General features: G+C 55.2%; 1 long non-coding RNA gene across 1 annotated transcript; it reads left to right on the top strand.

Annotated features, from left to right (window-relative positions):
- The first annotated feature begins 966 nt into the window (after positions 1–966).
- On the top strand, positions 967–1,980 carry LOC136993283 (uncharacterized). The gene is made up of 3 exons (XR_010885539.1): positions 967–1,155; positions 1,628–1,763; positions 1,911–1,980. It is a non-coding gene; the product is annotated as an uncharacterized lncRNA (long non-coding RNA).
- The last annotated feature ends 5,363 nt before the right edge of the window (positions 1,981–7,343 follow it).

Raw genomic sequence — 7,343 nt, forward strand, 5'->3', positions numbered from 1 at the left:
TCGCTGGAGAGCCCGGGTACGGGCAAAGTTCCCACTTGGCGCCTGCACTAATACACGCGCTGGAGAGGTTTGCGGTTCACGTGCTGGACCTGCCGGCTCTCTTTGCTAGCAGCACCTCACCCGAAGAAAGATGCGCACAGGTACCTCTTCTCTCTGCAGTCTCACAGGATGAATAGACTCAGGGGAAGCAGGCAGACCTCCCGCGGTTAATGGTGGTGGCCTGGCTTTCCTCTGCTTCCTGTGGTGGTTATTTCACGCTGAAAGAACACTTTTCTTGTACGCTGACCAATGGAGAAGAAGGACGTTGTGCATGAGCATCTTTTCCATTCCAGGCTAAACAGTAAGGACGTTGCTAGCAGCTCAGGGAGCTCCAAGATGCTCTCGATAAAGCCCTCTGCATGGCAAGAGCTGCTGCTCATGACAGCGGGCTCTCCAGAGCTGTTTCCCTTGCCTCTTCAGGCTCTGTAGCTCCCAGGAGGCGCCTCTGCCTCAGCCTGACTGCACGTCCTGCCCTTTCTCTAGCCTCCCTCTTTATAACACTGAAATGCAACCCAGGCTTGGGAGGGGGGAAGAAAAGGGTTTCTCTTCTCTCATCGTACCGCAGGGAAGAGGCAAGAACACGCTTGTTGCATTCGAGCGGTGTAGCAGTGGCCCCAGGCTGATGTGGACCCTGCTGAAGGGCTGGGCCTGTTTTTTCAAGCACACTACCACTCGCACCGGGCGTGAGGCTCTGGGCGAGTTACCTGACATCTAAGCAGTTTGGAAATCAGGCAGAGATTCAGGCCTGCCTCTCGCTGTGGAGAGGCTGAAGGAACTGGCTCCAAGCAGCAATGTTACCTTATTCTTGGTGGCTTGTTTGGACACTTTGTGCACTCCCGTTTTGCAGGCAATTTTGATTGATACATTGTTGTTCAGCAGCAGCCTCTGCTGCCCGCTTCAACAGTCTTCTCCAAACTTCCTTTTGACCAGTTGATCCGAGAAGCCCAGAGGACAGCACCGAGCATCCTTTATATTCCACGTATCCATGCCTGGTGGGAGGCTGCTGGACTCACCTTGAGAGCTACGCTCACAACATTGCTAGAGGGCGTTCCAGCATATGCTCCAGTGCTGTTGCTCGCTACGTCGGATGTTTGCCATGCAGATCTCCCGGCAGAGGTATTTCTCTCACTGCCTTCCCGGCTTCTTTCAGTCTCACGTTAATTTATCACTCCATTAAGCACCGAAATACTGTGCTCTCCTAAGCCATTCAACACCGGCATTACTAGGGCACCCTGCTGGCATCTCTTCCCTCTGCAGTTGCCACAAGGCTTCAACCTGAAGGGCAGCAAGGCAAGTAAATCCAAAACAGGCAACCTAGGAGATGCTCAGTGTCCTCCCTTGGAGCACTGGAACCTCGGGTCGCTTCACAGAGCTTTAATCCTAGAGGTGTTCCTTAAAGAAGATGCCCTAAGTTGCCCTGCCGACCCACTACAATCTCGCCTTTAAGGCCAAGAAGCAAACTTGTTCTAGTCTCTCCCTTATTCAAAGCATTCCTCAGCTTCACTGGAAAAGGCATTCATCTTTGTGGAGCAGAACACAAATTTGCGGGGGGCTTACGGCTGCGCTGTCTTTTCTCCTCCCACCTCAGGTACGAGCTTTATTTTCTGAGCTTTACGGAGAAGTTTTCCATGTCCAGTCACCTAGCGAGGAGGAAGGGAGAAAGTTTTTCGAGGACTTGCTTGTCCAGCAAGCTGCTAAGCCTGCTGCACCACAGAAGAAAGCAGGTGAGGCTATTCTACAAACACAGCGTTGCTATCTCTAGCTTAGCAGCCATTCGACATTTGCTTTGGTAATAGATTTCCTGGCACGAAGGTTTACTCTGCTTGTGTCTGAGTATCATCACTTGGCTAACCTTTTCTGGTTGACTGAAGCTTGTCAGGCACGGGAAGTCCTCCTGCCTGTGGCATCACCACCTGAGCCTCGACTGCTGACAGAGGAGGAAGACAGGCAGCTCGAGGAGCAAGGGGATGAGACATGGCCAGCGGTGCCTGCAGAGTCCAGTACACCCCTCTCTACTGGCAAGTCCTTTCTTCCTTTTTTCTTTTTTCTTTTTTCCTTTTTTGGATAAGGTGCCAATGACATTGATATCTTCCCTCTTGTCATGGCATACCTGGTTTTGGTGATGCCGGTGGCTTTATGCCAAAGGCATTCCATTTCCAAATTAGGCGCAGCATGTGAGGTCAGTCCCCAGGACAGTCACTCAACGTGCTTATGAAATAAAGCCCAGCCACAGAGCTTGGCTCACACTGTAAAACACTGGCCTCGATGGCCCCGCAACGGCTAACTCCTCAAATGTAACATGTTGTTTAGAGCAGTTGCTGAACACTGCACAAGTTCTTATGGTAATAGGAAACAGTGAGGATTTTTCCTTTGCTTTTGCTTCCTTTTTCTCTTCCTCTCCCTCTTGCCTTCCTGCCCGCCACCCCCGCACCAAGTAATTGCCGTCTGTCTGTGAGGCTTAGGCAACCTCTGCTTTTGGAACACAGGAGAAGGAGAGCTTGTCTCCAAAGCCTTTTCTGCTTCTCACCTCTTTTACTTCCTGTGATGAGAGACGAAGCCACCTGAGCTTATGACCTTGCTTTGTGCTCATGCCTTCGGTCTACAGTCTGCTCTGTGCACAAAATCGTCAAGGGCATTCTTTTATGCATGATATAATCTAATAGTTCTTGCGCTTTTTAATTCTAATAACAGTTGGGCCCCCTTCACTTGCTGCCCTCTCTCCTTCAACACATGCATGTAGTGAGCCAGCACAACGGTACTTCAGTCCCTCTCACCACTTCCCTTGTGCACCGAGTAAGACGACGGTGCTAGATTTTGCAGACAGAACTGCTTAGCTAATGCTTTGGCTTGCTTTTTCTCCTATCTCTGTGCAGCTGCCTGCAGACAAAAGCGAAGGAGGAACGCATCTCCCTCAGAGAGCCTAGCAGAGAAGAGGAGGAAATGCTCACCCCCTGCTGAGAAGGAAACCAGCATCTCCCTCAGGGTAGGCTGGAGCTCACTGATCCACCTTTGCTTCCCGCTCTGCTGACAACCCTTGAGCTATCCGTTCTGCCAGCAGAGCTGCAGGCATGGGCAACATTCAGCTAACGGGGAGACAGAAGCACCTGAGGAGGCTCCCACTGCCAGCTGGCAGCCCTCTTTCTAGAGGCTCTGTGGCCTCTCTTCAAAAGATGCATTTCGCAGGGCCCTGCATTGCAGCCACAGAAGCTCATCCAAGGCAAGAGGGGCTTTGCTGTGGCAGCCGCTGTCCTTTACTACAAAACGGGCCATGGCAGTTCCCGCTGTTCTCAGAGAAGTTCACTTGCAGTTAGGATCGTGGAGGTGACTGATAGCCTGAGGAGCAGCACAATGCTAGCTGAAACTGGAGCCTTGCTTTTTCTCGCAAGTCGGACACAGGAGCTCATTTCCTCCATGGAAATCTGCTGCGATATTTAGTCTGTTCTTGGACGTTTCACTCCTTTTTCATTTAGCCATACAAGGAAGGAGGATGCGAGTTGTGTGGGACCATCTTCTTTTGTGTCTGAACACATCGAGAGCCTATTCAAATGATCTGGTGCTAACGTAAACTTGTACTGTCTCCCTTTTTTCTTCAGCAACTGCTGAATGTCGTTGGCGACGCAACAAAGGGCTGCAACATCCGCCACCTCGAAAAACTACACCTGGTGCTCAGCCAGTGTGTTTTCCGCCATCGGCAAGACGATGACAAAACGCAGTTGATAGAGGTACTTTGCTTACACAGCACTTCCTGTCACTGTTCTGCACTTCTTCCTTGCGCACTGTGGATATCCTGCTTATTCGCTATTCCTCTCTTTCCTGCTTAGCAGTCTGTGTTACATACGAGTTGCTGACTTCCACCTGGAAGGCATCTACAGAGACTTTCACTTCATACAAAGCAGCTAGCTACAGGATTTTACATTTCTATTCCAGCTTATAGCAAGTTTGCCTGTGTTTAGTTGGCAATTATTATTCCTTTTTTATCTTTTTTTTATCTTTTTTTAGGAAATGAAGGAAGAAATTGAAAACTTCTCCCGTGCTCAGTAACAGGAAACGTGCTTCTACTCTGCCATTCTTTTTCATTATTTGCTGTTTAGTCCTCAGTGCACAATTCAGTGAAGAGAGCCTGTAGTTATAATATAAAGACATCTGTTTGTATATATATCAAAATATAGCGAGGCTATACCAATAAAGCTCATATAAATCCTTTTAAGCTTTCTTACTGGCTGTTTGTTGCTGTTGGTGTTCCAAACCTATTGCGTATACATACATGATCTGTTGAGATCGAGGCGTTCAGCCTTCCTTTCGCATGTGCATTGCCTGAAAGTCTCGTGCCTGGCTTTTTTAGGAGACCAATGGTCATCAGTGCCTTTGACCTACACACATCTGGACGTCTTCCAAGTAATCTCAGTGCCTCTCTCAAAGCCTCTCTCAAAAGAAAGCAATGGAAAACTCGACCATCTTTGCCCAAACGGTGACAGGCGGTTTTTCTGGCGCCGCCTGTGCTACTGCCTATGCCGTTGTCTATTAGGCAACGTTGCAAGGCAGCGCAGAGGTCATTCTTCTCCGGACCTGCTCGCGCCCCCAGGGATTCTCAGAGAAGGAAAACAAGCCTGCAGCAAGCGTCGGGGAGGAAAACTCTTCCCCAGGCAGCGGCACTTTGCTGTGCTCGGGGCGCCCCGCGCCCGGGCACGTCTCAGCCCGCAGCGCTGCCTGCTGCCCGCCGCCCCCCCCCCCCCCAGCAGCTCTCCTCCGCCCGCTCGGCGGCAAGCGGCGCTCGCGCTCTCTCGGCCCCTCGCCTCGGCCCCGGCCCCCTTCTCGGCCCGCCAGCGCCCCCGGCAGCCGCTCCGCCGCCGGGCACGGCTCTCCCGGCACAGCTCTCCGCCCGGGCGGCCGAGCCGAGCCGAGCCGAGCCGAGCGGCGCCGAGCCGAGCCGAGCCGAGCGGCGCCGAGCCGAGCCGAGCCGAGCGGCGCCGAGCCGAGCCGAGCCGAGCCGAGCCGAGCCGAACCGCGCCCAGCGGCGCCGAGCCGAACCGCGCCGAGCCGAGCCGAGCCGCGCCGTGCCGAGCTGAGCCGAGCCGAGCCGAGCCGAGCCGAGCGGCGCCGAGCCGAGCCGCGCCGCGCCGAGCCGCGCCAGCCCCCGGCTCCCCCGGCGCCCACCCCCGCCCGCAGCGCCCGCCCGGCGCCCACCCGCCGCGACCCCCAGCGCCGCCGGCAGCCGCGCTCCGCGCCGGGAGCCGCCCTGGCGGCGGGAAGCGCCCCCGAGCCCCGCCGAGGCTGCGAGCCTGCCGGGGGCTGCAGCGCCCACGGCGCCGGCTGCCCCCGCACCCTCGCCCCCGCCGCGCCTGTCGCGCTCTCGGCTCCGCGCAGCGGCCCCGCGCCCCGACGCCTCGCCGCCCGGCGCCCGCGCTCTGCCCCGCCGCTGCCCCGGCCCGCCTCGCCCGGCCGCAGCCTGTGCTAGCGCGCCCCGCAGCCGCGGCGCTCCAGCCCAGGGCGCTGCTCTTCCCCAGCGCTCTCCTGCTCGCCCCGCCGAGGCTCAGCGCCCTCGCCACGGATGCGACCAGCGTGTTCGTTGCACTGCTTTAAAGGCTCGCGTCTGGCATTGTAACACAAGAAATCGGCTTGGGGCAATGGTAACTCCCTTGCCAGGCTTGCTTGCCTGGATCGGCAGCGGTAATGGGCCTTCTTCCCGACGGAGAGCTGCCAGAGGCTGGTCACAGCCTGCCCTTCTGAGCGCAGATCCAAAAGCTGCCCTGGCAGATGGCCGTTGGCAGACGTCCATCGCAGAGCAAGCGGCCGTGGGAGCGTCGTCTTTCTTTTCCTGCTTCTGCCCGCTGCAAACAGAAATCAAGCAAACAGCAGGCAAGAAAATCAGGAGGAGAGAGCGCTCCTGCCCTTCCCCTTTGTGCAGTGCAGTGCTGTGCGATGCAGCAGGAAGAGCCGAGAGCGAACAGCTGAAGGCGCCACACACAATTTACCCCAGACTTAGGAGAAGCTCCAAGGCAGCTAAGCGCTTACGAAGGAAACAACCACCCGAGCTGTAAAACTGTGAGCATCCCTCAAGGGACACAACCTTTGCTGATCTGGTTTTACATTTGACTCACTGTGTCCCCTCAGAGAGGGCTGCTGCCCAGGCGCTCCTGCTCCTCTGCATCTTCTACCCTTTCACTTGAAAAGCCCTCCCTCCTGCTCTCTCTCCTTGCTGCTAGCACTGGTGTCGAATGGTAGTGCTCCTACGAGTAGGGCTGCTGCTTGCCTAGGTGCTTGCCCAGCACTCCCTGGCAGGGCAGCGCTACCCAATGCAGTGCACTTGCCCCGGACGACGGGAGCATCAGTGCAGCCCTCTTTGGCTTCAAGAGGTTCAGAAGCCTCTTAGCCTGGGCTTTGCACCTGCATCTTAGGAAGGAGAGTGTGCTGGGAACTGACAAGTATGGACTTGGTGGTGTGGCTGTGTGTTTCCTTCCCCTTCGGAACGAGCAGAAGAAGAGGACGGTGAGCATAATCACGGTGAAGAGCCTGCCTGTTTGGAGGTGCTGGGAGCTGCACTTGACTTTGAGGAAGAGGGTGAGGCTGAATACCAGCATGAGGGGCGTGCAGAAGAGGAAGTCCAGGACTCCAATGGTGATGAGGAGTATGTGGCAGTTGCTAGAGAGGCGAACAGTGCTAGAAACTTACCCCAGCATGTTCAGCAGCAGCAGCGAGAGGCTCCAGAGCAGGCCGGAAATGATGCCGGACAAGTGCTTTCGGCGATGGCTTCGGCACCAGATGGGACAGAGGACAGACGGGCACCTCTCAATGCTGATGGCTGTCAGGAGATACAAGCCAGTCCCGTACGTGAAAAGATCCAGGAAGAGGAATATCCCAAACTGCACTCCCACATTGAACTGCATCAGGTACTGAACTGTTTCGATGGCGATGCAGAGCAGGCAGTCAAAGTCAGCGGCAGCCAGGTTCAGGATGTAGACAGTGAAGCGGTTCCTCCAGATGCAGAAGCCGAGGTACCACAGGACCGTGCCATTTCCCACCATGCCAGAGGCAGAGCTGATGAGGCAGAAGCTCTCCATGAACTTGAGGAGAGCATATGACGGCTCTGCCTTTTGCACAGTCCCACTGTAATTAGTCCCTTCAGCCAGGCTTGAACTGCTTTGAAAGGAGAGCATTATGAACTGATCAGTCACTATGAAATAACCAAAATGGAGAAAGTTTCTTCTTCTCTCTGTTTCTGCAAGAGACAGAGGGGAATTTAGTGACTGATACACTGCTTTTATACTTACAGCCTTGTGGCCTGGGACAGCTATCGCTCACGGAGT

This window comes from Apteryx mantelli, chromosome 13, assembly GCF_036417845.1.
Source record: "Apteryx mantelli isolate bAptMan1 chromosome 13, bAptMan1.hap1, whole genome shotgun sequence".
In the NCBI taxonomy this organism is placed as follows: domain Eukaryota; kingdom Metazoa; phylum Chordata; class Aves; order Apterygiformes; family Apterygidae; genus Apteryx; species Apteryx mantelli.